Here is a 25,565-nt window from a genome sequence, read left to right as displayed (position 1 = left end):
GTTCTGGAACACATAGTAACTCCAGTTAGCCCTGTAGATTTATGAAGTGTATATGTCTATATAATGAATTATTATCTTAAACTAATGGTGTCTGACTTCATTGACGATGTTACGTAATTCCGTAATTACTAGAAAGATACTTACACAAAAGCAATTCTAATTTCCGAGGTTTGAAAATCCTTATCCATTTTTCATTTCTTATGCAGTTACCCACGGAATGCATGCAATACAAACTAGTTAGAGGAAAAATTACCAGAAAAGTCCTAAATCTATTGCATTTGTGTCAATTTAGTCCTAATCTTTTTGACGATTCTTCAATTTAGTCATTTCGGTCAATTTTGGCTGGAAATTATTGATGTGGACGCCGAGAGCGCCATATAGGACGGTTAGCGCTGATATAGACATTTTTTTTAGTAGTTTTTGAAATTTTTAATGTTTTTTATTTTTATTTTTCTTTCTTTCTTTTCTTTTTTTTCTACGAAGTCTAGCAAGGGTCACTAGCCGGCCCTCGCTGGTCATAGGCGAGGGTAGCTGGCCCTTGCTTGCGGTCGGGGAGGATCAACCAGCCCTCGCCTGTAACCAGAGAGGGTCGGTTGGAGACCATCGTTAGGCTTAGAAGAAAAAAAAAAGGAAATGAAATAAGAGAAGAAAATAATAAAAAATCAGAAAATTTTTATAAAAATTGTCTATGTCAGCGCCAGCTATATCACATAGGACGCCCGATGTCCACGTTAGCAATTTATGGTCAAAATTGGCATTCATCAAAAAGTTTGTGACTAAATTGGCTAAATTGAAGGATTATGATTGAACTGGCACAAACGTAATAGGTTTAGAACTATTCTGGTAATTTCCCCCTAAATTAGATGTATGAGATCAAAACTAGTATTAACTGTTGTTCAATACGATAGATGTTGCTCAAGTCTACTTTAAACTGCGATGGATTTCTATGGCAAAAAATGAAAAAAATGTGAGATGAGCAAGCAAATTTTTTCATTCGCGTAACATGCAGTTTTTCCACAGTTTTGTTGCAATTATCATATTGTTTCTCTGAATTTTCCTGATCCTTACATGCCGAAACTTTCATGGCACATGAATATTGACCTTTTCAAAAAGGAAACAGAGTGAGGGAATCCATTAATATGATACTAGGAAGATGTTGCTACTACATCTATAAAGTTCGCCCAGAAAGCAACTATAATCTCTTCAAATTTGACCAATTATGCAAGTTTGTCCAAATACACGTCGCTCTACATTTGCGCAGTATCCTCGAACCTTGCTAACTTCTACGTTTTTCGACCCAAAAAAAAAAAAATTCTATGTTTTTCTATGTATCTGAAGCCTGTACCGTATACCGTAGCCTAATCTTTCTCTCAAAATCAATCAATGCCTTGCAGAACCTTCCCGGGCTGCATTTCGTGCCCATTTTTTACATGTACACAACGATCAGAGCAAGTGCTTGCCTTCATCTTCAAGAGCATCATCATAGCCTCATCATCTCATTTGGAAGTTGAGTGCTTTGATGCAATAAGCAAACTTGAAGGCAAAGAAGACCGTGAAAGCAACCAGGACTCCAGCAACAGGTACCATGAAGTTTGGGTCATACCCAAACGTGTCTTGAATGTATTTCTTGATGGGTACTTCATCTTGTCCAGTGACTTGGATATTGTGCTCGACATCACCATACTGTGACACTATGAATCCATACACGGTCCATGACACGGGGCAGATCCAGTAGTACCATACCCACCATTTCGGTATCCTCTGAAAAGAATGGAGAACAAATGGTTGTCCTGTGCGATAAGTATGACCAGATGGTCGTAAAAGAGTTAAACCTTTGAGGACTAAAAGGAACCCACTGGTCTATAAATGAAGAATCTGAAGAAAAGATTGAAAAGACCATAGAAAGTGGCGGCGAAGATGGTGGCTACTTGCTGGTTGGGCGTGAGGGAGACTGTCATCATGCCGTAGCATGTGAAGTAGAGAAAGGAGAAGAAGCAGATGAAGAAGAACCAGAAGAATTTTGCCACTGTCCACTCGAAGCAGATCATTGCATACACAATCACCGTGTAATATGTGGTCTGAAAGAGCACATATGGCAATTCGCATATCACCTACACAGAGGCAAATTAAATTTTAACGAATTGAGTGAAGATGTATCGCCAATAAAGAATTGAGGTATAACTTAGTTGTTGATTCTCACCTGTGCCATTGCGTAAGGCAAAGCCGAATACATTCCCGCCGATCTTTCTTGATAAAACATGGTTCTCTCAACAGCTATCACAGGTTGTCCGGTCGAACAATTATTAATGCCTACAAACAAGACCGCAGCGTACATAGCTCCAATAATCATGGTCAGATCAGACTGATCTTCCCTGGAAAGTGACATAATGAAGCAGGCATAAATTGGATGAAATATTGATTTTAACCTCACTGTTCTATGAAAAAGCACATTGCCGAAAGTTTACTCACTAGGACATGGAGGCACGTACCTTCTGGTGCCAACCCTCCAGAAAATTGTACCCACCATTAGGGCACACGCTAATGTGAAAAAGTATCTCACAAGGTTATAGTCAGGACTTCTCCAATAAGTCCACCATTGTTTCCACAGACAAGATTTGAACTGTCCCCATGAGGACTGCGAGTATTGCGTTGGGAAATACAGATCCTTGGTTCCTGGAGGCGGCGTACTCTGCTCCTTCACTAGTTCCTTGTTCCTCCTGCACAAAGGCATATAATTTTAGCAGGTCAGCAACAAAGTTTTCATTGACAACATGGAAAGGATTGTACTTCACTTACTTAAACAAGGATGACAATCTGTAATGCTCAGCAAAGTCCATCTTGAGCCGCATTTCAGCTGCTATCGAGCTCACCTCGAGCATCCATGTTGCCGGATTGTACTTTTCCTTGATTTTCAGGACTCCGGGAATAGACTAAAATTAGTAAAAAGGATAGTGACACCAGATGTTTCTACCTGTCTTGTCCATATGTATCACACCAGATGTGTAAAAAGAAATTTGTGTAAGTGTACAACATTGGTACCTCAAAGGATTCAATGACCGTGTGGGAAAATTGACTGAGGGGTCCAGAATATGTCACTTGCCCTCCTGTCTTCATCAGCAGTAGCTGAAGCAAAGGTAAACCAGTTAAATACGTGAACTTTTATTGGTCATTGCTTGCTTGTACAGGAAGAAAGCAACAAGAGTTTCAAATTAGTTACCTCATCAAATGCTTCGAAGATGTCAATGCTAGGCTGGTGAATCGTGCAGACTACGGTCCGACCAGTATCCACCGTGTTCCTCACAGTCCTCATGACAGTGGCAGCGGCTCGTGCATCAAGACCTGATGTTGGCTCATCCATGAATATTATGGATGGATTAGTGACAAGCTCTACTGCTATAGTCAATCTTTTCCTTTGTTCTGTCGATAGACCCATAATTCCTGGAAGACCAACTAGTGCTTCCTTGAGATTATCCAATTCTACGAATTCCATCACTTCATTGACAAAAATCTGGTGGCACGACAATTTCAAGATAAACTTACTAAATTTCATCGACATCTAATTATCATTCTTAGAGTCTTTCTATCACAACTTGAATAAATAGGCGAAGGCCATAATATAAAATAAACTCATACCATTTTTCTTCTTTCCTGAATTCTTCTGGTAGACGTAGGACAGCTGAGTAGATTAAAGACTCTCTCATGGTGACTTGTGGTGAGTGGATATCATTTTGTTCACAGTATCCTGAAATTCTGGCGAAGGTTTCTTGTTTCTTGGGAAATCCCAAAATTCTGATGTCGCCTTCAATGTAGCCATCCGTCTTCCGCCCTGCTAAAACATCCATTAAGGTAGTCTTTGCAGCTCCGCTTACTCCCATTAGTGCAGTCAACACTCCAGGTCTGAATGCACCTGTTACTTCCCTGAGTAACTGGAGTTTGTCATCCAGGACCCCTTGTTCCTTCATTTTCTGTTGTATAAAGCTCACACATTGAGTACTTGAGTAGCTTCGCCATCTCAAATCACTATAGATTATGTGATGTTGACTTAAGACAAGCACGAAAGGTACAGATTACATACCGCAGGCATGTCTACATAATAATTTACACTATCAAAGGACATTGCTAGAGGAGCGAAAGGCAGAACCATTCCTCTCTTTGCAGCAACACCTCTTTGCGATCCAAGACAGGAATCTGCATTTCTGCTCAGGCCATTGGCGTTTGTTTGGCTGCTCATCCATCCGAGCTCCATGCCTCCTGAAATATTCAGATGCAAATGCTCATATCACAACCAGTAACATTTTCTCGGGAAGGAGTACTTTTCTGTCTGAAGTTTTATTTACTTGTATTGCTCCCATCGAATGTAGATAAGGGCCCACTAAAAGACTCTCTCATAATCGAAGAAAGTTTCTTCATTCTAGAGTTGTCCTTTGATTCTGATTGCTCGTCCTCCTCATCTTTGTCTGTTTCTTCAGATATTGCAGCTTGAGGTTTTCCGAGGGCTGCAGTATTATGCATTTTATTAAACAAAAGACTAAAAAAGTTGACACCCTCTGAGAGAGTTATGTCAGGGGAAACGAAAGTCAGAACGTTTTACGTTTTGAGCTAGAGTTTACGATTTAGGTACGTAAGGGCAAGGGTATGGAGCACATTCAAGAGGATTACGAATCCAATAAGAGCTGATGCACCAATCCAATATCAATTCTCATTGGAGAGACCATAGGTCTTGAGCACTGCCAAACCTAAAGTCGAATTACCACTGCTAGCCTGCAAGACAACTGATTATTTGTTGGTTTCTTGTAAAGATGAAAAAGGAAATTAAAGATGTACATGTCCCTATTTCACAGGACAAGAAGTTCGACAGTGATAAATGCTGTACTTTGGTCGTGCTTCTTTTAACACATGTGAATTAACTACGGAAAAAGCTTAAAACTATGAAACATAAGTTGAACAAAATGTCTCAGTCAAATTGCTGTAATTACACCAAACTAATAGCATTTCCGGGCCCGCTATTAGTTCTGTGTAATTACAGCAATTTGACTGATAGCAGGACCGTAAATGCTAATTCAACGGAACATGGGAGGACAGCAGGAGATTTACCAGTTTATTCATCCAACGAGGGGCAAACATCTCATTCACAGCAATGGCATTGAAAGCATAAGTTAAGGGCGATGCCCAGTAACCCCACTTCCACCAACTAGGTATATTACCTGCAACATCCGAACAAGCTCTCAGCTCTCTGCTATTGCTCCACCTTGCTTGCAAAGTACTAGTCAGCACCTATACTTTTAATGAGTCCTTTTTCTTTTATGGAACACTTACCTCGAGGAATAATGAAACCTCCAAGCAAAAACACGAGGAGAAGCATTAAAGCACCACCTGTGTTAGCGATGATCACGGTCCTACAAGCACCTGATATGAAATGAAATAGCCCAGCAGCCATTTGTTGGATTAAGAATATCAATTGGAGTTGCTTGAAGAACCTGCAAGTAGTAAAACCACAGTATGGTCATTCAGTACATTATTTTGAGGCGTCATTCCTTGAAGTCTACTGTGATTAATGAATTTTATCATTGTGCGGTAAGATGGTCAATTGCAATTTTGCCTTAAGTAAGGAAAGAATTGCAGCAATCACCAATAAAATTCAACTTTAGCTATATATGGCAGCGACGTCCCTGAGTAACTGCAAATCAATAGAAAGTCTGTCTGCTTTATTAATTAACAGAAACAATTTCAGGTAAGATGATACATTCTAGCAGGAAAAGCGACACTGAACAATTCTTCCAAACTCAGTGACCTGAGCTATTTTCCTTGATCAAGAAGAAGCTCTTGAGAATTATCATTCTTTTGATGGCTAAAACTGAGTGAGAACCTAGCTTCTTAGATCGAATGATCTGTTGACTTTTTGGGGGTAGATTGTGAAGAGCCAAAGTCAGGAAGGACATTGCCAACTCCCCCAAAACTTTAAAGCGGGCAAGAGGCAATTGACCCTTGCAACTTATAGTGATATCGTTAAGGCTCCGTGTGATGCTTCTGCAACTTCAGCTCACATACCTGCTTGCTTCAGGTGCAAATCCCATGGAATAGTACGTGATGACCATCCAAACGACGGACTCAATCATGGACATGGGAATCATGAGCAAGAAATTAGGCAATGTGAAGGTCCGAGGTGGGTAAAACAGAAGGTCTCTCTGCTTATAGAAAACCGGAAGCCTAGTAATAGCCATGCTCAGCTCAGCAAAACCATTGAACATGTTGATGATCATCGAGAACAGGAGAGCGCCAATATACAGTTGCCCATCCATTTCATTCTGAGTGTGCATCCTACTCCTGATGAACACCGTCGACCCAATGACTGCCAAGATAATGCTCTGGACGGTCTTGAAAATGTACACAAATGCATTTTTCTTTATCAGCAGCCATTCCTTGTCAAAACAGGCCTTAACAAGCTCTATCATAGGGACTGAGTATTTCGTAAAGACTAGAGCCACTTGGTGATTCCTGCTCCTATCAAATGGGATGGAGAGCTGCTTGTCGAGCCTCATGCCGACATGAAATTGCTTGAATCTGTTGGCGAACTCACCGACTGATATGTGCCTGTACGGTTTGGTTTTGTCTGCCCAGTATTGCTCTTGGTCCTTTCTCGAGGTAACCTGTGGTAGTAGCACCCATCAAGCTAGACTGTCAGATTCATAGGGGGGACTGTATCAGATACGACTTGATAACTTAGCTGTCACCTAATATACAGATTTAAAAGCAGCCTAAGTCTAGCACAGTTTGAACACGTTTAACACTAATTCACATGAAGATCCTACACACCGACCTGGCCTGACTAATGATCATTCTACCATATAATGACACTCAAAGTTAAAGCACAAAATGCACCAAAAGCTATAATATTAAGCATCCCATTGTTGCTGACTTTTTCTTTTTTTACCTCTCGCAAGAAATCAGCAGTATCCTTTCTCTCAGGGCACCTGACCCGCATTGCTCGAAGAACTCGATGACGTGTTCTCATGGTCCTTGGTACACAATCTGGCCTTCTGATAAGAGAATGATACCGTCAAACAAATCGAATGTCCCCGGTGCTGGTTGCAGCAACGACATCAAGATTGTGGCATCAGTGAGATGTGCCACTTGTTGCAGGCATTTCACAATTTGGTATGTTGTCGAACTGTCAAGGCCGGTTGATATCTCATCCATGAACAATGTTTTTGTAGGCCCAACAATCATCTCTCCTGTATTTACATGAATTTGAGCATATTAGTTACTTCTTCCATAATGATCTTACAAGGCTTGTCATTAGTTTGACATTGCCTCACCCACAGTAAAATTGTCATGACTTCTTATTCAGGCTCTATAAACACGGACATAGAGTCGATAATTAGAAGGATATTTACTAAGAGAAGCTAAAAGCAAAACCTGTCGTTACTCTCTTCTTCTGTCCACCGGATATCCCACGCTGCATTTCATCTCCGACAATCATATCTCGACATATGTCGAGCCCGAAGATCTGTTTCATATATTAACGGAAAAAAGAAACAAAAAAACAGAGACATAGTGAGATTGGAAGAGGCCATTTATGTAGAGAAATTCATCAGTACTATTGAGGATTCATCAACTTTAACAATTCCTGCGGATTAAGGCAGAGTCTTTTTCTGAGTGCACTTAATAAGTAGTCTCCAAAGGTATATCATGATGAACACGTTCATGGTCAGCAATTTGCTATGAATTTTAACAAACAGGAAAATGAACCTTCCAAAACCAAGGTGAGAGAGTGGAGGACATAAATTCACTTATTTTCATGTGGATGGACAGATTGATAATCTAGTTGGTTCAAATGTCTTATAAACCAACAAAAAGGTCTAGAATCATATAAAAGAGCTTGGCCATATTGAAGAATAGTTATCAATATTAGTAAGTAGTTAGTAGGTGGTCATAAATAAGGTAATTAGGGTTTTCGGGTGTCTTTCATTTTTTCTAAATAGAGCCATATACGTACTCTTTTATTTAGTCAATTGCGTAAAAGTGTAATCTTTACCGATTCTCTCTCCCTCTTTCTTAATGATCCTAGAATATTTACCGGCCAACTTGCAAGTAAACACTCGACCAATTGAAGAAATTCAGGAAAAAAAGAAGACTTTGCTTCCAACTAGCATAAAATTTCAAAATTTGCCAAAAAGTGACGTGCATACTCAACGTTTCTCTTACCTTCATGGTGTAATCTGTAATTAAACTGCTCTCAACACCTTTCATGGCTGGGGCCTGTGAGTGAAATTAATAATTCAATCATCAATTATCAAGAATTTCTTAATATTAAAATGCGGTGACCACGGGATTAAAATTAGTTCGAAAACTAAAGAGATATTGAAACTCATTACCTTCATGAAAAGATCAACCTCCGGCTCTGGGAAAATCGCAGCATCTTTTTCCCTCTTTGCAAGCTCAGAGAGCAGCTGTGTGACAGTAAAGATCAATTATACTGTGTTTGATTACTAAAATACAATAATGGGTCAGATATATCTAAACATACTTTTTAAAGAAAAAGAATACATTAATAATTCAACAATTACTTGATAAAATCAAAATTACCATATATAGTTCCAACTCCTTGGCACCTTGCAGAGAAATCTAAGGTTTCTTTCACGGTCAACACACCCAAATGCACATCATTTTGGCTGATATATGCAGATGTCTTTTGTGGCACAAATTCATTGAGCCTGTACCCATTGTATGATATTTCCCCTGCAACCTGCTCAATCATGACAATTTCACAAATTACTTTTCAGCCTCGCCTTTATTATACTAATTATTTAGTAAATCCTTAATAGGGTCATGAAATTTTATCCGAGTTCAGTCCTATAGACCTTCAAGGTTGGGTCCAATCTTCCTGCCAGAGCCAGCAAAAGGGTAGTCTTCCCTGGGGATGGTGGGCCTAATAGAAGGGTCATCCTGTAATTAAGTCATGAAAATTGTCCAATCAAGACATTATTGTTTTAAAAACACAATCCGAACGGATTAATTAAATCCCAATAATAATTTCCCCACTTAAGAAGAAATTTTTTTGGGGGGTGTCTTTGGTTCACCTTGATGGCTTGACAATGCCAGAGACATCTTTGAGGATGGTGAGTTTTCTCCTCTTGGCCCGTCTAATCCCAGCCAAACCAAGAGCTGATTCAGCAATGTTTAGGGCAACATTGGTGAGTGTTGGAAGAGCTCTGCTTCCAATGTAACAATCTGCTTCCACAATTAGATGCTGAAACCTCACCTCCACCGTCGGAAGTTGGATAACTACCCTGCAAAAAATCATCCAAATCAACTCAATTACAAGACAAATATTCAACTATTATTCACATCAATTCATGATTAATTAGTTGGCTGAGTTGACTAATTCTTGTCCCTAGGAGGCCAGTCCTTGTCAGCTGACCTTGTCAACTATCAACATGGTGGGATGTCAGTCATTGAATAATATACAAATTAATCGGCGACATATACATCAATAAGTTGTGTATGGAGAAGCATGACTCAAACTTAGCTAAATCACAATGTACAAATCTTTAAAATATTCACATGAGTTAATGAAGAAGGCAATGCATGTCACTTTCTTGTCCTTTTTTTAACCCTAACAGAAGTGCTTGTATTAAACGCTTGTTTTCTGTTTTTTTGGTTGATTTCGCTGTCGGTTTGTTGGGGAAAATATAGACGGGCTGAAAATGCAAAAGGACATATGGCCTAGAAACTTTCTTTACAGAAGAAAATATCAACTTTTAGTTATTATGAACAAGTAAGAGACTTAGTCAATGAGAGTTGACTGGTGAATAGCAGAAGTCATCGATGAAACAAACAATCAACAGCTTGATGAGTAGCGACACTTTTTAGGAAATTTAAGCTCTTTTAGATAAATGTCGACAATTTGAAGAGTATCGACAACCAAGGAAGTTATTGACAACAAACGTCGCTTATCTAGGATGAAGTCATCGACATCGATATTGACGTGTATCTGTGTAGTAGCGATATTTTCGGATATTTGAGCTTCATGTTGTAACTTCTTGTAACCGCTCATAAAATGACGAAATTATTCATTTGAATCTAGTAACCACGTGGAGATGAGAAGTCGTGGCAATATGAAGACATGGAACCTAAAGTTCCAGAGATGTGAAGGGTTGGCTAAAACTTCTGAAGAAGCTGATGGGCAATTATGTTGTGAACAATATAAATACTAGTGTTTGTGTACCGTAGAACAAACAAATATGTTATCTTTCAATTTCTACACTGCATTTCCAGATTCGCGTCATCGATTAAATTCCGACGTGTTTTTTAGCTATAGTTTCTAGATCCTCATTGTCGATCAAATTCTGCCGTGTAACTTTGCTGTAGTTCTTGGGTGCCTTGTCGTCGATTAACTTCGGGTGTTGTATCTTTACGTTTTTGGGCTTTGTCATCTATTAAATTCCGGCACAGTTTGTGTACGATTAGTTTTGTTTGAAATGAAGTTATCGGTTCCCTTGTCTACCTATAATATTTTTTGTCTAGAATTGCCACATAACCAGTCTCCTTTGATAAAAATCGACCAATGTATTTCGGTAAAAGTATTTCGTCACGGGATTGAATTCCGACATAACAGTACTGTTACACAGATCAGCAGTCCTGATATGCATATGAGTTAATAAAGAAGGCAATGCATGCCACTCTGCTGTTTTTCCCCCCACCACAGATCCAGTAGTCCTGATATGTATATGACCTACTTGCATGCACAATCAACACGAACAGCATGGTAATAAAAAACCAAACATTGAGTCAACGATATGCGTTATCAAATCAGAGGTTGGTGGTGCTCATGAGGTTGGCCATTCTTTTGCACGTTTGCACATGTTCATCTACATTGCTGGAAGAGATAACTAAATGAAAAAGAATATAGTTATGACTCGTCACGATATATCTCTTACAAAGAAAGAGAATGAGATTGAGCCCATGTCATTGCAAGACATGGTTCCAGACAACCTCATCGTCATTTATCATCAGTGAAACCCGGCTGAGAAAACTAGGGCCAAAATATCTCGTGAAGCATTTCATTTGCATCCAATTTGAAAATGAAAGTGAACTTACCTGTCAATCCTGTTTCTAAGCTTCCTCAAGAACCTCTCATTATCTTCTTCAGCCACTTTGAAGATCCTATCGTTGAACTGTTGGCTATCATTCAGGTCCATCTTCCTCGCATCCACAGCCAACTTCTGTTGTACGTCGGCAATCCCTCAATTGCAGCCCCTTTGAGAGCTTCTTCGTCTTCATCGATGCGGCTCATCCCACTTGATTGCCTAGCACCAGCGAACACGTTATCGATGCCCCGGTTAGTCTTGCTCCTGCTCCTACTTAAGCTCCAGCTCATGTTTTGGCTTGTTTGCCTCTACGATCGCGCTCGTTTGAATCCCTCCATATCTCCTAGAGCTATTCCTCGCCTTCTAGTTCTTTTATTCTTGTTCTGTATCAAGTAAATGGTAGCAAAATCATGATGCAAAATTCTAATTAAGAGCCAATATGCTAACTTCAAAAGTTTGAATGAATAGACAGATGACCAAATGAGTCGTGCTTAGTGCAGCTAGTGCTCAGTCGAAGCTCATGAAAGAAAGAAAGCATGCATATTAGCAAAACCATTTTCATTACGTAGTTTCCCAAAGAAAATAGAAAAGAAAAAAGAAGAAGAAGAAGAAGAAACACGCACCTCAAATTCTCAAGAAGAGCTTATGACGCCAAGGCACTGTCTCATAGATTAAAACAAAGCTTCTTCTTCTTCCTCTTCTTCTTTAGAGAGAGAGAGAGAGAGAGAGAGAGAGAGTAAATGATGGAGGTCTAGAGAACTTGTTGGATCAATAAGAAGATCACTTAATACAAATCAAGCTCACACGACAGAAACAATACGTAAAACAGAGGAGATTATGAAAGTGGAGGACTTTTATTCAGCGCACTTTTTGAAAATACAAAATAGCAATAAATAGAATTCACAAAACGTAAAATCAGCAACTAAGCCAGATATGGCTCCTAAGAATCTGCTAACAATCTGATTTATTGTTGACTACGTAACTAGCTAACTGCCTCCTAAAAGCAAGGAACTCAGCTTTGAATCATTTCTTAACATCCCCCCTTGATTCAAAGTTGGTTAAACCAAGTTGACTTCTAAGTTCTTCAAACCTCCCACATGATAAAGCTTTAGTTAACACATCAGCTACCTGCTCTTCTGTCCCACAAAAATCCAGCTTAACTTCATCTCTAGCTACCAGCTCCCTCAAAAAATGATGCTTAATCTCTATGTGCTTGGATCGACCATGGAAGACTGGATTTCGACTCAAAGCTATGGCTGAAGCACTATCACACTTTATAACAGTGGCCTCTACTTGTTCCTGACCCAGCTCAGTCAAGACCTTCCTCAACCAAATTGCCTCACAAGCTGCTCCTGCTCCAGCTATATATTCAGCTTCACAAGTGGACAAGGCAACTGTTGTCTGCTTCTTAGAACTCCATGCTACTGCTCCTGAGCCCAAGGTGAAGCAGTAACCGGATGTGCTTCTTCTATCTTCAACGCATCCAGCCCAATCACTGTCTGTATACCCCAGCAACTTCAATTCAGACCCTTGCTTGTATAAAATTCCAAGATCAGTAGTACCAGCAACATACTTAAGAATCCTCTTTACTGCTCCTAAGTGATGTTGTGAAGGATTATGCATGAACCTCGATACAACACCTACAGGAAAGGCTATATCTGGCCTAGTACGAGTCAGATAAGTAAGCCCTCCTACAGGACTCCTAAACATGCTTCCATCAGCTGCTGGTGAACCATCCTCCATCTGCAACTTCTTGTTCATATTCATAGGGGTTGTAGACCATTTGCAGTTGCTCATGTTGAATTTGTTGAGCATATCTTTTGCATACTTTCTCTGGGTTATGAATATGCCACCTTCCATTTGCTGAACTTCAATTCCCAAAAAATAATGAAGAAGGCCTAGATCCGTCATCTCAAATCTACTCTTCATTGCTTGCTTAAAGTCTGAAATTGCAGTAGCATTTGACCCATAATATACCATATCATCCACATAAATACACACCACCAACAGATCTTTGACTCCATTTCTCTTCACATACAACGTTGGTTCGCTGCAACTTCTCACAAAGCCACACTCCATGAAATATTCATGGATTTTCAGGTACCATGCTCTTGGTGCCTGTTTTAAACCATATAGAGCCTTGTGAAGTTTGTGCACTTTGTCCTTCTTTTCCTTCACAACAAATCCTTCAGGTTGTGTGACAAATACCTCTTCCATTAACTCACCATTAAGAAAGGCAGATTTGACATCAAACTGATACACCTTCCATCTCATATGAGCTGCTAACGCCAGGACTAATCTTACTGTTTCAAATCTGGCTACAGGTGAAAACGTCTCCTCTACATCTACACTTGGGATCTGTGAGTACCCTTTGGCCACCAACCTTGCCTTGTGCTTATGAATTCTCCCATCCGCATGAAACTTTGTCTTGAAAATCCACTTTAACCCAATTGGTTGTTTTCCTTGTGGCAAATTCGTAAGTTCCCATGTGTGATTCCTCTCAATAGCTTCTAACTCTTCCTTCATTACATCTTCCCATTCTTTTATACCAACTGCATCTTCATAAGAGCCCGGATCAGCTGTAAAGAGAGCAAATGTGCAAGACTCAAAGATTTCCCTCAAGGAGCGCACCTTTTGTGGAGGTGTCTCTTCTGAACTGGAAGTTGCTGCTTCTTCGATTCTTCTTGAGCTTCTTGTGGTCATCCTTCTTGGTGGTGTTTCATCTGAACTCGTTGTATCCGAGCTTATTGAAGATCCACCTGCACCTACGCTGCTGTGTGCATGTGCACTTTCTGACTGAGTTTCATGCTCCTCATCTTCGGTACCTTCTTCATCCATCAGGTGTATCACTTCCCTCTTCTCCTTTCCCTTCCAATTCCATCCTTCCTCCTCATTGAACTTCACATTTCTACTAATGAACACTTTTTTAGTTACAGGATTGTACAATCGGTATGCTTTACTTTCTGTACAATACCCAATGAACACACACTTTTCTGATTTTTCATCCAACTTCTTTCTATCCTGCTGATTTTTCATAGCATATGCCACACATCCAAAAATTCTCAAATGACTAACAGTAGGTTTAAAGCCATACCACATTTCAAATGGGGTCTTCTTTGTCACTGCCTTGGTTGGGGATACGTTGAGAATGTAGACAGCAACGTGAACTGCCTCTGCCCAAAAGAGATTAGGCATGTCTCTCGATTTCAGCAAGACCCTGGCCATCTCCACCACTGTTCTATTTTTCCTCTCCACCACACCATTTTGTTCTGGTGTATAAGGTGCTGTAAGTTGCCTCTTTATGCCTGCTTCTTCACAAAATGATTGAATTCTGTGGAAAGAAATTCACCTCCCCTATCTGATCTTATCCCTTTGATATTTTTCCCACTTTGCTTCTCAACAAAAGCTTTAAACTTCTTAAATGTTTCAAGCGCTTTAGACTTAACTTTGAGGCAGAAAACCCAACTCATTCTACTAAAATCATCAATCAACATCATGAAATACTTACTTCCACCCAATGAGGTTGTACTCATTGGTCCACAAAGATCCATGTGCACCAGCTCCAATACGTCGGTGGCTCTCCAGGCTTCTTCTTTTGGAAAGGATTTCTTGCTGTGTTTTGCAAAAATACATTCCTCGCACTGCTTGTATTTGTCACCTATCGTTGGCATCCCACTGACCATTTCATCTATTGACAGCTCCTTCATACTCCTATAATTCAGGTGGCCGTATCTCATGTGTCATAGTTCTGAGGAATTGATTGCTACCATACTGAGCTCTTCTACTGCTGTAACCTCAAAAGGAAACATAAGATTTTCTGTCATTGCTACTCGAGCCACCAGTTGTCCTCCTTCTTTGTCTCTAATGGTGCAAGTGTTGTTGTCAAAGAGAACTATAAATCCTGACTTCAGCAATTGGCCTACACTCAACAGGTTGTGAGCCAATTGCGGTGCGTACAAGACATCCCTGATCAGCTTGCTTCTTCCTTGATGTGTCTTGATAAGTATTGTGCCTTTTCCCTCCACCTGAATTTTGTAGTTGTTCCCAAGACTGATCATTCGTTTCTGAGACTCATCCAAGTCCTTGAACATTTCTTTCACTCCGGTTATGTGATTGGAGCAACCACTGTCCACAAACCAAATGGACCTCTTGTTCTGTGTTGTCTCCTCATGTGCCATAAACAGGTAACACTCTTCTTCCTCCTCTTCTTGTTCCTCAGCATCAGCAAATTCTGCCTGGTTAACCTTAACCTTGCAATCTTTTGCAAGATGTCCCACTCTGTTACAATTGAAGCATCTTCTCGTTTCTTGTTGTGCGTTTCTGCCTCTGCCTCTGCCTCGCGTCCCACTTCTTCCGTTTCCTCTCCCTGAGCTTCCTGATCCTCTCCAATTTCCTCTTGAATTGCAGTTAGCTTGGAACGCCCTTTCATCAATTCTCTCTTCAGCTCTGTTGATTCTATCTTCATGAGCAAGAAGAGAACCCATCAAGGCATCGACAGACATGGTTGTTAAGTCTTGTGATTCCTCAATTGCTGCCACTACATGATCAAATCTTGTTGTCAAGCTTCTGAGTATTTTGCAAACAATGGTTTCATCTGAGATCTCTTCTCCATACGATCTCATTTGATTTACCACTGTCATGCCTCTTGAAAAGAAATCTTGAATGGACTCTCCACCATTCATCTGCAATGTCTCAAAATTTCTCCTCAAGGTTTGCAGCTTCACTGCCTTGACCTTGGTTGTCCCCTGAAACTCATTTCTCAAAGCTTCCCATGCTTCTTTTGCTGTTTCCGCGGTTGAAACTCTAGAGAAGACAGTTTCATGCAGCCCCTGTTGGATAAAAAAAAGAGCTTTGGCGTCTCTTTTTTTCAGCTCCCGCATTCTGCCGTCTTCTTCATTCTTTGGCACACCATCTTCCACAATCTCCCATAGGTCTTGAGACCTAAAGAGAGTCTTCATCTTAATACTCCAAAACTCATAGTTTTCACCCTTGAAAATGGGTATCATCGATTGCTGCGAGTTAGATCCATTTGCTGCCATGTTGATTTGCAGTAGAGACCTTCAACCTGGCTCTGATACCACAATGTTGGATCAATAAGAAGATCACTTAATACAAATCAAGCTCACACGACAGAAACAATACGTAAAACAGAGGAGATTATGAAAGTGGAGGACTTTTATTCAGCGCACTTTTTGAGAATACAAAATAGCAATAAATAGAATTCACAAAACGTAAAATCAGCAACTAAGCCAAATATGGCTCCTAAGAATCTGCTAACAATCTGATTTATTGTTGACTACGTAACTAGCTAACTGCCTCCTAAAAGCAAGGAACTCAGCTTTGAATCATTTCTTAACAGAACTAACGCAAGTGAACATGCAAGCGGCATCCTTTATATCTAGTCCTTAGCACTCACACGTCTTGGCTTCTTTACGATCTGAATCGTCTTCAACCTTTCACTGTCAAGCTTTTTCATGAAACCCACTACTCGAGCTTCAGCATTCTCTCTTACCACCCTGAAATGTTTGTCTCTTGGTTTACCAGCCTCCGAAAATTTGAACGAAAAGTATCTGACAAAAAGACGAGTTATCCTCGTGATTAGATCATCGTGTAAACTGAGATTTCCTAAAGTGTTATGGTCGTCCCACGACGGGACGATGGAGGGAACAAAGATGGCAACTTAAGGTGCGTTTGGCGACCATTCTGTTTTTGAAAATAATTTCTGTTCAAAAAATGATTCTTTTTTATTCCGTGCTTGGGAATAATGTAACAGCCCGAATTTCGACGTAATTCCGGGATCAATAAAATTGACAATATTTCGCATTTCATTTTAGCAAGTCTCGCCCAGAGCTGATTACTCTCGGGATACTAACCAATGGGGTATGGCTAACTAGGAAACGGTACGTGGACCAGGGACTCGACAGTGAACGGGACACCGATCTCGAGATACGATGAGTGAATATTTTGGGCCAACGTGGGCCGATCTTAGGAAAGGTGATGGATTTGGTTTGGCCAAGGCCAACGATGTACAATCGGATCGCAGGTGATTCTGCAAGACCGAAAGTGCACGTGGCCAACCAGTCCTGAACCTGAACCGAACGATCGTGATATTTGGAACTAATGATAATTTCTCATTCTCTCAATGATCGGGACCGTCGTAATTCGAATAACCCTAGGTCGATACGCGTATGTCCTAAACAGCCGCCCGTTAGCCAGAGACCCTGAAATTGAAACTCGAGCGAGTTTTGATCACGAAATTGGGCCCGGATTTCGATGTCGATTTTCGAAGGCTTAAGAGATTATTTTTGGGAATCTGACGTCATATTACGCTGGCCACACACGTTTGGAGTTAGTACGAGTAAAAAGTGGAATTTCGGTCCGGGGGTGAAAAATTACGGTTTTGCCCCTGGGCTGTTTTCGGGTCCGAATTTTTGGGAAATTTTTGGGATAAGTAACTGTGGTTATCAGCTGCATTATTGGCACCAAAGACCCAATTGCCCCTCAATTATTTAAGCCTATCTCTTTAGAACCGTTAGATTAGGGGCGTTTTGGTCATTTTTCACGGATCGGCGACATGTGGCACTTTGGGCTGCTTTATTTGACCAAGTTGGACTGTTTTCTCTCTCCTCAGCCCTCCCTCACGGCAGAACCAGCCCCCACCAGCAGCTTCTCTTCCATTTTCCTCTCTTTTTCTCCATTTTCTCTCTTGGTTTTGGCTTCGCCGGAGTTTGCCGCCGGCCACCGGATTGCCGCCGCCGACCGCCGTGCCCCGCCGTCGACCACATAGTCCCCCGGCTTCAGCCTCGCCCCTGTCCAGGCCTTTTCTCTCTCCCTTTCTCTCTCTTTCTCCCTCTTTTTCTCTTTCCCGTCCGGCAAAAAGGGTCGCCGGAGCTTCGCCGGAGCTCGGATCGGTGTTCCGTCACCACCCGGCCCGTCCCGGCCTCGCCGTGCGTCGCCATCCCGGCCACATGCATGCGGTGTCCGTACGTGCACTGTTCATCGCGTCCCGTACGGATCACTGTTCATCTCGACCGTACGACCGTCGCGGCCGTCACTGGCCACCGTTTTCCGCCCGTCCGTACAAGTCCGTACCGCCCGTGAACAGTACCGTGAACAGTGCGCGTGAACAGTATGCCCCGGGAATTCCGCCGCCGGTTTCACTGTTCATCAGTGATCGGCCGCCGTTCCTCGTCGTCGTGATCTTGGATTAAGTGAGTAAAATTCCTAAACCCGGATTAGGACTGTTAGTGCATTTTTCTGGACTGGTTTAGGTATTATCGGTACAATTTGGACTGGCTTAGATAGTATCAGTGTGTATTTCAGACTGGGTTGAGGACGGATTGGTAGAAATTATCATTGGGAAATTTAGTGGATTAAAGAGAATTATTTGGGGAGATTAATTGGATTAAATGACCAATTTAGGAGCCCGTTGGAAAATTACCGGGTATGTCCGGGTAGACTGATTGTACGTCAATTGTGCTTAATTGTGGTTGATTTCGTACTGCTATGTCGTATGTTGTGTGGCTGATTTTGTGGAGTGTGATTGGCCATTGTTTGGTTTACAATGAATTGCTGATTTGTGAATCGCACGTTAGGCCACACGGTATTAATTGGGCCAATTAAGCACGTGTTGTGACATTGGGTGTCTGAATTATGTTGGTGCTCGTGGTGCATTGCATTGCATAACATGGACACGCATTGCGTATGCCAAGAGTGAGGCATGTGATGAAATTGTGCGAGAATGCGTGTCTGTCACGAGCATGTGATCACCTAAAATACCCTGAAGCGTTATACACTGGGTTCAGATAATAATGAGTTGTGTGATCACCTAAGGACCTTTGGGTCATGACCTTCGGGTCGATACCGTCCTCATGCACTTTGAAGCAGGACGATGCCCGGTACGTCCGGAAGACGACCATCCTCATGCACTTTGAAGTAGGCTCTGGTTCGTAAGGAGATCAGTGTTGCGCCTCATGCACTTTGAAGCAGGCTAGAGACACTGGGCCAGATCGGTTGCTGCGCCTCATGCACTTTGAAGCAGGCTAGACGCACCGGGCCGTGAAAAATTGATGACTCGAGTCGTAATAAATAATAAATTGGGCGATTGCCAGTGTGCCAGTGTGGGCCAGTGGGCCGGGAAATACACGTGACATGTCGACGACATTTGCATGCATGAACATGCATGGACTGGCATGCGAGTGTGTGAGCCTCGGTACACGAGTATATGATTGGCGTACATGTGATAATGTGTGCCACGTACGTGCCATGATTATTATATATTGAACTGCCTAACTTGCAGGGTCGGAGGATTAATTGATTATTATTGCACTATGGTTTCACTTATTTATTTTCCGGTCAGGAGATTGCATGCTAGCCTAGTCTAGGTTTAGGGGTTGAACTCACTGAGATTCGTCTCACGGTTGTGTAAACCGAAACATTTCAGACCCCCAGCCGTAGGATGCCGAGGAGAGCGCCTCTTTTTGGTATACCGCAATTCATCCAGCGGTCATCTAGTGTGCACCTTTGTGGGGATGGACCTGCAGCCATGGTCGAGGAAGCTGAGGAGCCCGAAGTGATATACGCTGACCCCTTTTTACTGAGTGGCTGCTGACTGTGTGTTTTCTCGTCCGTTGTCTAAATGAATTTTGTAAAAAGTTTCCTATGGTAATACTAGTATACATATTTTCAGAGGTGCTGTTTGCTGGTTGTACTACCTTGGTCTCATGTGTTTTATTGTCAGGGTGTATATATATATATTTATATACGTGCTTCCGCTTGTGCATGATCTCTGTTTGGGGTTTGGGTCGGCGACGCTTCCTGGGAGCGTTGCACCTTAATCGACCGTGACGGGATGTTGCGCTTCGTGGGGTACGGGGCGTGACAAATAATTTCTAAGTATTTGAAGGTGTTTGATAACCGCCCAAAATTTCTATTATTCGAATAGAAAAAAAACAGAAAAACATTTGGTAACTGCACAAAATTTCCTTTTATTAATAATATTTTGAATTTTTTAACATTTCTTTCTTTTTTTTCTTCTTCTTCCCTTTCCTTGGCCATGGCCAGGTCGCCGGTGCCGGCAACCGGTCATAGGCCAAGGCTGGCGAGGGCGTCGCGGCCCTCGCTGGCTCCGACAAGGGTCCAACCTTCGCCCTCGCCAGCCCTGGCTTGTGGCCGATCGCCGGTGGCCGACGACTAGCCACAGGCCAGGAAGAAGAAGATGAAGAAAACCAAGAAGAAGAAGAAGAAATTTCTTTTCCATTTCTGATTCTTGTTCCCATAATCAAGAAGCAATTTTTTTTGCTTCTTGATTCTATTCCAAAACTGATTCTAGGAACAAATTTTTGTAAATTTGTGCCTAGGAAAAATTTTTTTTTGAACGGATTTATGTTCCAAAACTGATTTTGGGAACAAAAGAATAGAAATAGTTATCGTTTGACCGGTTGCCAAACGCGCCCTTAGTGACGAGTGATGTCACGCCCCGTACCCCACGAAGCGGTAACATCCCACTCAAAGGTCGATTTGTTTGTGTGCGACGTCCCAGGAAGCGTCGCCGACCCAACGCCCAAATAGAGAGTAAAGCACAAGCGGAAGTAATAAATAATGGCAAAAGTACACCACAAGTGCCATAACTTGTGTACGGCGATCACTTTGGTGCCATAACTTTTTTTCGAATCACTTTGGTGCCAACTTTTTTGAAAATCGATCACTTTAGTGCCAATGCTGACGTGGCTCGCCAGAAATCCGATGTGGCGCTGACACGGCTTGTCGGAGAGGTCCAGTCAGCATTAAAAACAAAAAACGACGCCGTTTAGCCCCTGACGTGTATTTTTTTAAAATATTATATTTAATTAATTAATTAATTAATTTTTAAAAAAAAAGCCCTGCAGCAGCGGCGAGGGAGCCCTTGCCGATGCTGCCGCCAAGCCACCACCGCCGGGAAGGGCCGGCGGTGGTGGGCACAGTGGTCGGCGAGGGTCGCCGGTCCCTGGCCGGGGCCTGACAACCCTCGCCGACCCTCGCCTCGCCCGGTGAGGGCCGGATCCGGCGAGGCGAGGCCGCGCCTCGCCGTCTCGACCCGGGCGACGGCGAGGTCGGCCTCGCCTCGCCGGGCGAGGCGAGACCTCGCCGTCGCGACCCGGGCGACGGCGAGATCTCGCCTCGCCCGGCCGAGGCGAGGCCGACCTCGCCGTCGCTCGGGTCGAGACGGCGAGGTGCGGCTCGCTCGCTGGGCGAGGCGAGACCTTGCCGTCGCGACCCGGCGACGGCGAGGTCTCGCCTCGCCGGATCCGCCCGCCGGCGAGGCAAGGGTCGCCGGGCCCGGCCAAGGGCCGGCGACCCTCGCCGACCACTGTGCCCACCACCGCTGGCCCTTCCCGGCGGTGGTGGCCTGGCGACTGCAGCGGCGAGGGCTCCCTCGCCGCTGCTGCAACACCTTTTTTGTTTTTGTTTTTTTTTTGTTTTTGTTTTTTTTTAATTATTTTAATTATTATTATTTTTCTAAAAATTAAAAAATTCGAAAAAAAGCCACGTAATTTTCATCGTGTACAAGTCAGACCATTTTTTTTAATATAAATGCCATGTCAGCTTTTTGGCCGGAGTCACTAAAATGATCGATTTTCCTCCGACTTGGCACCAAAGTGATCCGAAAAAAAGTTATGGCACCAAAGTGATCGCCGTACACAAGTTATGACACTTGTGGTGTACTTTTGCCAATAAATAATAAACCCTGACCGAATATACATGAGCCAAGGATAACCAAATAAGTAACCAACATAGATGAAAACATACTTGCACTTTACATTGCTATTGAAAACTTCTTTACAAACATCCATACACAATCATGAAAAGATACAAGTCCACACCTATACGATCAGCATGCCACGGGGTCAAAAAGGGAAGTGGCTAGGGAGGTTAGACTGACTCAAAGAGAGGGCTACAGTAAAAAAGTTACCAGCCCTCACTACTAGCTACGGCTCAAGATAAACCTAGGGTTCCCACTCAGGGTCGGAAGATCCAGTAGTGTCATCCGATGGCTCCTCGAAAGGATTCTCTGAAGACTCGGACGGTTCAGAATCCATATCTTCGGCTTGGGCTCGCTCGTCTTCAGAGTCCTGCTCTAACTCTGGAACTAGGTAGAGATCGTTGTCCACTCCCAGCCTTCGTCAAATCCTATCTCCACGTCTGACCCTACCTCAGCTACCTCTCCATGGTCTTCATCAGAATCCAGATCCATGTCCTCCAGCTCGTCTTCTTCCTCGGCAACTTGGTCTTGGTCTTCAGCTATCACCTGTGGCTCCTGTGGCTCCCCATCCATAGGCTCATCAACGCCATCTACATCGTAAACATCCTGAGGATTGATCACCTCGCCATCCGCATATATGGGTTCCATCAATCCATTTTGACCGATTGGCGCATCAAAAGTCCTAAGGGATTGCCCTAGGTTTCCGTCGGCATCTCTTAGGCACCAAGCCACATACTCCTGAGTCTGATGAAAATACTCTCCCACGTTTACAAACACCATAGATCGGTATCTTACATAAGATTCCCCATTTCCTGCGGGGTATGTACTTGTATACTGATGTATATATACAGGTATTCCAAAAAGCGGCGGATTCGGCATTCTTATGGCTGGGGGTCTAAAAATGTGGGTTATTACAACCGTGAGACGAATTTCAATGAGTATAACCCTTAAACCTAGATTAAGCTAACATGCAATCTCCTGACAGGCAAAACAACATAATACGCAAATAATAACCTGGGCCCTCGGGCCCAGATAGAACATAGGAATTTCCCTGCAGGTTAGGCAGTTTATTAAATGTCCTCAAGATACGTGCGCGAATACAATGATCACACATGCGCCACACATATACCCACAGTATTCATCTCGCATGCCGGGTCATGCATTCTATGCATACAATGTCAATGTCATGCTATGCTCTCATTTCGATTCACCTAGCATACTGTCTCAATTATTTATTACGACTCGAGTCAACGCCACTTCCGGCCCGGTGCGTCTAGCCTGCTTCAAAGTGCATGAGGCGCAACACCGATCTGGCCCAGTGTCTCTAGCTTGCTTCAAAGTGCATGAGGCGCAACACTGATCTCCTTACGAACCAGAGCCCGCGTAAAACGCATCAGGATGGTCGTCTTCCGGACGAACCGGGCATCGTCCTGCTGCAAAGTGCATGAGGACGGCATACCCCGCGTAACACGCATCAGGGCGAATTGTGATCACACATACATACACTGCCAATTATTATCTGAACCCCGCGTAAAACGCATCAGGGCATAATTAGTGATCACATGCTCATGGCAGGCACGCATTCTCACACAATTACATTACACGCCTCATTCTCGACATTCGAAATGCGTGACCATGCAATGCAGTACAATACACCATGAGCAACAACAATTTCAGGCATCCGGTCAAATTCATGCCATCAATTGGCCAATCACACTCCGCAATGGTCGGCCACTCAGTCACACGACATGGCATTAGTCAATTCCCACAATTGGGCACAGCAATCAACAAGTCGTTCAGCCCGGGCATACCCGGCAGTCCAGTCACTTAATCCTCAACTAAACCATGCTCACCCAATAAATCACCAATATTATTCTAGTAATATACCTCATCAAATGGTGCTCTAATTTTTGTCCCAATATATACCGACAATACTCAACCCAGTCCAGAAAATGCACTATCAGTCCTAATTTGGATTTAGGAAATACACTCACTTAATTCTAGACCACGACGACGCGAAACGAGCGGCCGATTGCCGGTGAACAGCGAAATCAGCGGCGGCGTTTCAGAGGCGGTGACGGCGGCCGGCGGCGTACGGACGGGCGTACGGACGGCGGTACGGACTGTACGAAACATCGTACGGTTCTGTACGAACGCCGTACGGACTTGTACGGACAGTGGCCGATGAGGTGGCGATGGCTGGCGTGGCGGCTGTACGGACGCCATACGGACGGCCGTACGGGGACGGCGTACGGGCGGCCGGAGAGGGAGAGAAAAAGAGAGAGAAGTAGGGGTCGGGATGAGGGTGATGTTGATGAGGTGAGGTTAGGCGAGGCAGCAGCTCCGGCGGACGGCGGCGGCACGGCGACGGTCCGGCGAGCTCCAGCCGGGAGGATGAACCGAGAGAGAGAGAGAGAGAGAGAGAGAGAGAGAGAGAGAGAGAGAGAGAGAGAGAGAGAGAGTTCGGGAGAGGAGAGAGAGGGAAAACCAGCCAGAATGAGGAAGAGAGAGAGAGAGAGGTCTGGTCCAAGATGGTCAAAAAGATCAACCAAATTGCGCCACGTGTCGCAATCCTAGACGATTTGACCAAAATGCCCTTGATCCAACGGTTCTAAAGAGATAGGATCAAATAATTGAGGGGCAATATAGTCTTTGGCCCCTAATAATTGAGATAATTCCAAATTTATTTAATTCCCTTGATTACCAAAATTTTCGGAATTAATTTTTGGCCTAGGGGCAAAATGGTCATTTTTCCGGCCCCGGGGCGAAATTCCAATTTTTGGCTATATCAACCCCAAATGAATGTGGCCAACATAATATGGCGTCGGAATCGCGAAAATAGCTTCTTAAGCCCTTGAAAATCGACTGCCAAGTTCTGGGAATAAAATAATATTATTTTTCACTTTCGAGCCAAAATTCCAATTTTTGACCGAAACCACTCTAAATGTGCATGGCCACCCCAAAATGACCTTGGCCGCGAAAAATGACCTCATACGGGCACAAAAATCAACATCGGCACCCAGAGGGGCAAAATCGTAATTTTTGACTTCCGGGTCGAAATTCCATTTTTTGACCGGACTAACTCCAAACGTATGTGGCCAGTATAATATGACGTCAGAATCGTGAAAATAGTCATGCAAGCCTTCGAAAATCGGTATCAAAGTCCGGGTCCAATTTCGTGACCAAAACTCGCTCGATTTCCAATTTCAGGATCTCTCACTAACGGGCGGCTGTCTAGAGGTTACGCGTATCGACTTAGGGTTATCCGAGTCATGACGGTCCTGATCATTGAGAGAATGAGAAATTATCACCAATCCTAGAGGTCACGATCGTCCGGTTTAAGTTTAGGACTGGTTGGCCACGTGCACTCTCGGTCATGCAGAATCACCTGCGATCAGATTGTACATCGTTGGCCTTTGCCGAACCAAATCCGTTACTTTTCCTAAGATCGATCCACATTGGTTCATAATATTCTCTCATCATTTCTCGTGATCGGTGTCCGCTTCGCGATCAGATCCTTGGTCCACGTACCGCTTTCTAATTAGCCTTACCCTATTGGTTAGTATCCCGAGAGTGATCAGCTCTGGGCAAGACTTACTAAAATGAAATGCGAAATATTGTCAATTTTATTGATCCCGGAATTACATCGAAATTTGGGCTGTTACAAGTGAAGCCGGCAAAAGAGTCCTCTAGATAATCCAACCTCTCTTGTAAAACAAAATTAGGAAGGTCAA

General features: G+C 43.0%; 1 protein-coding gene and 1 pseudogene across 1 annotated transcript in view; both read right to left on the bottom strand.

Annotated features, from left to right (window-relative positions):
* Window positions 1-25,565, bottom strand: part of LOC115684052 (ABC transporter G family member 35-like) — a 48,170-nt gene that overhangs the window by 10,850 nt on the left and 11,755 nt on the right. The window lies entirely within an intron of this gene.
* LOC115684053 (ABC transporter G family member 29-like) lies at window positions 1,492-11,428 on the bottom strand (annotated as a pseudogene).

Source organism: Syzygium oleosum, unplaced genomic scaffold (assembly GCF_021117445.2).
Source record: "Syzygium oleosum isolate NSW1041296 unplaced genomic scaffold, Sole_v2.1 Sole_v2.20, whole genome shotgun sequence".
NCBI classification, from domain to species: domain Eukaryota; kingdom Viridiplantae; phylum Streptophyta; class Magnoliopsida; order Myrtales; family Myrtaceae; genus Syzygium; species Syzygium oleosum.
Note: the sequence above shows the minus strand (reverse complement) of the source record. Positions and strands in the feature narration are given on the sequence as shown.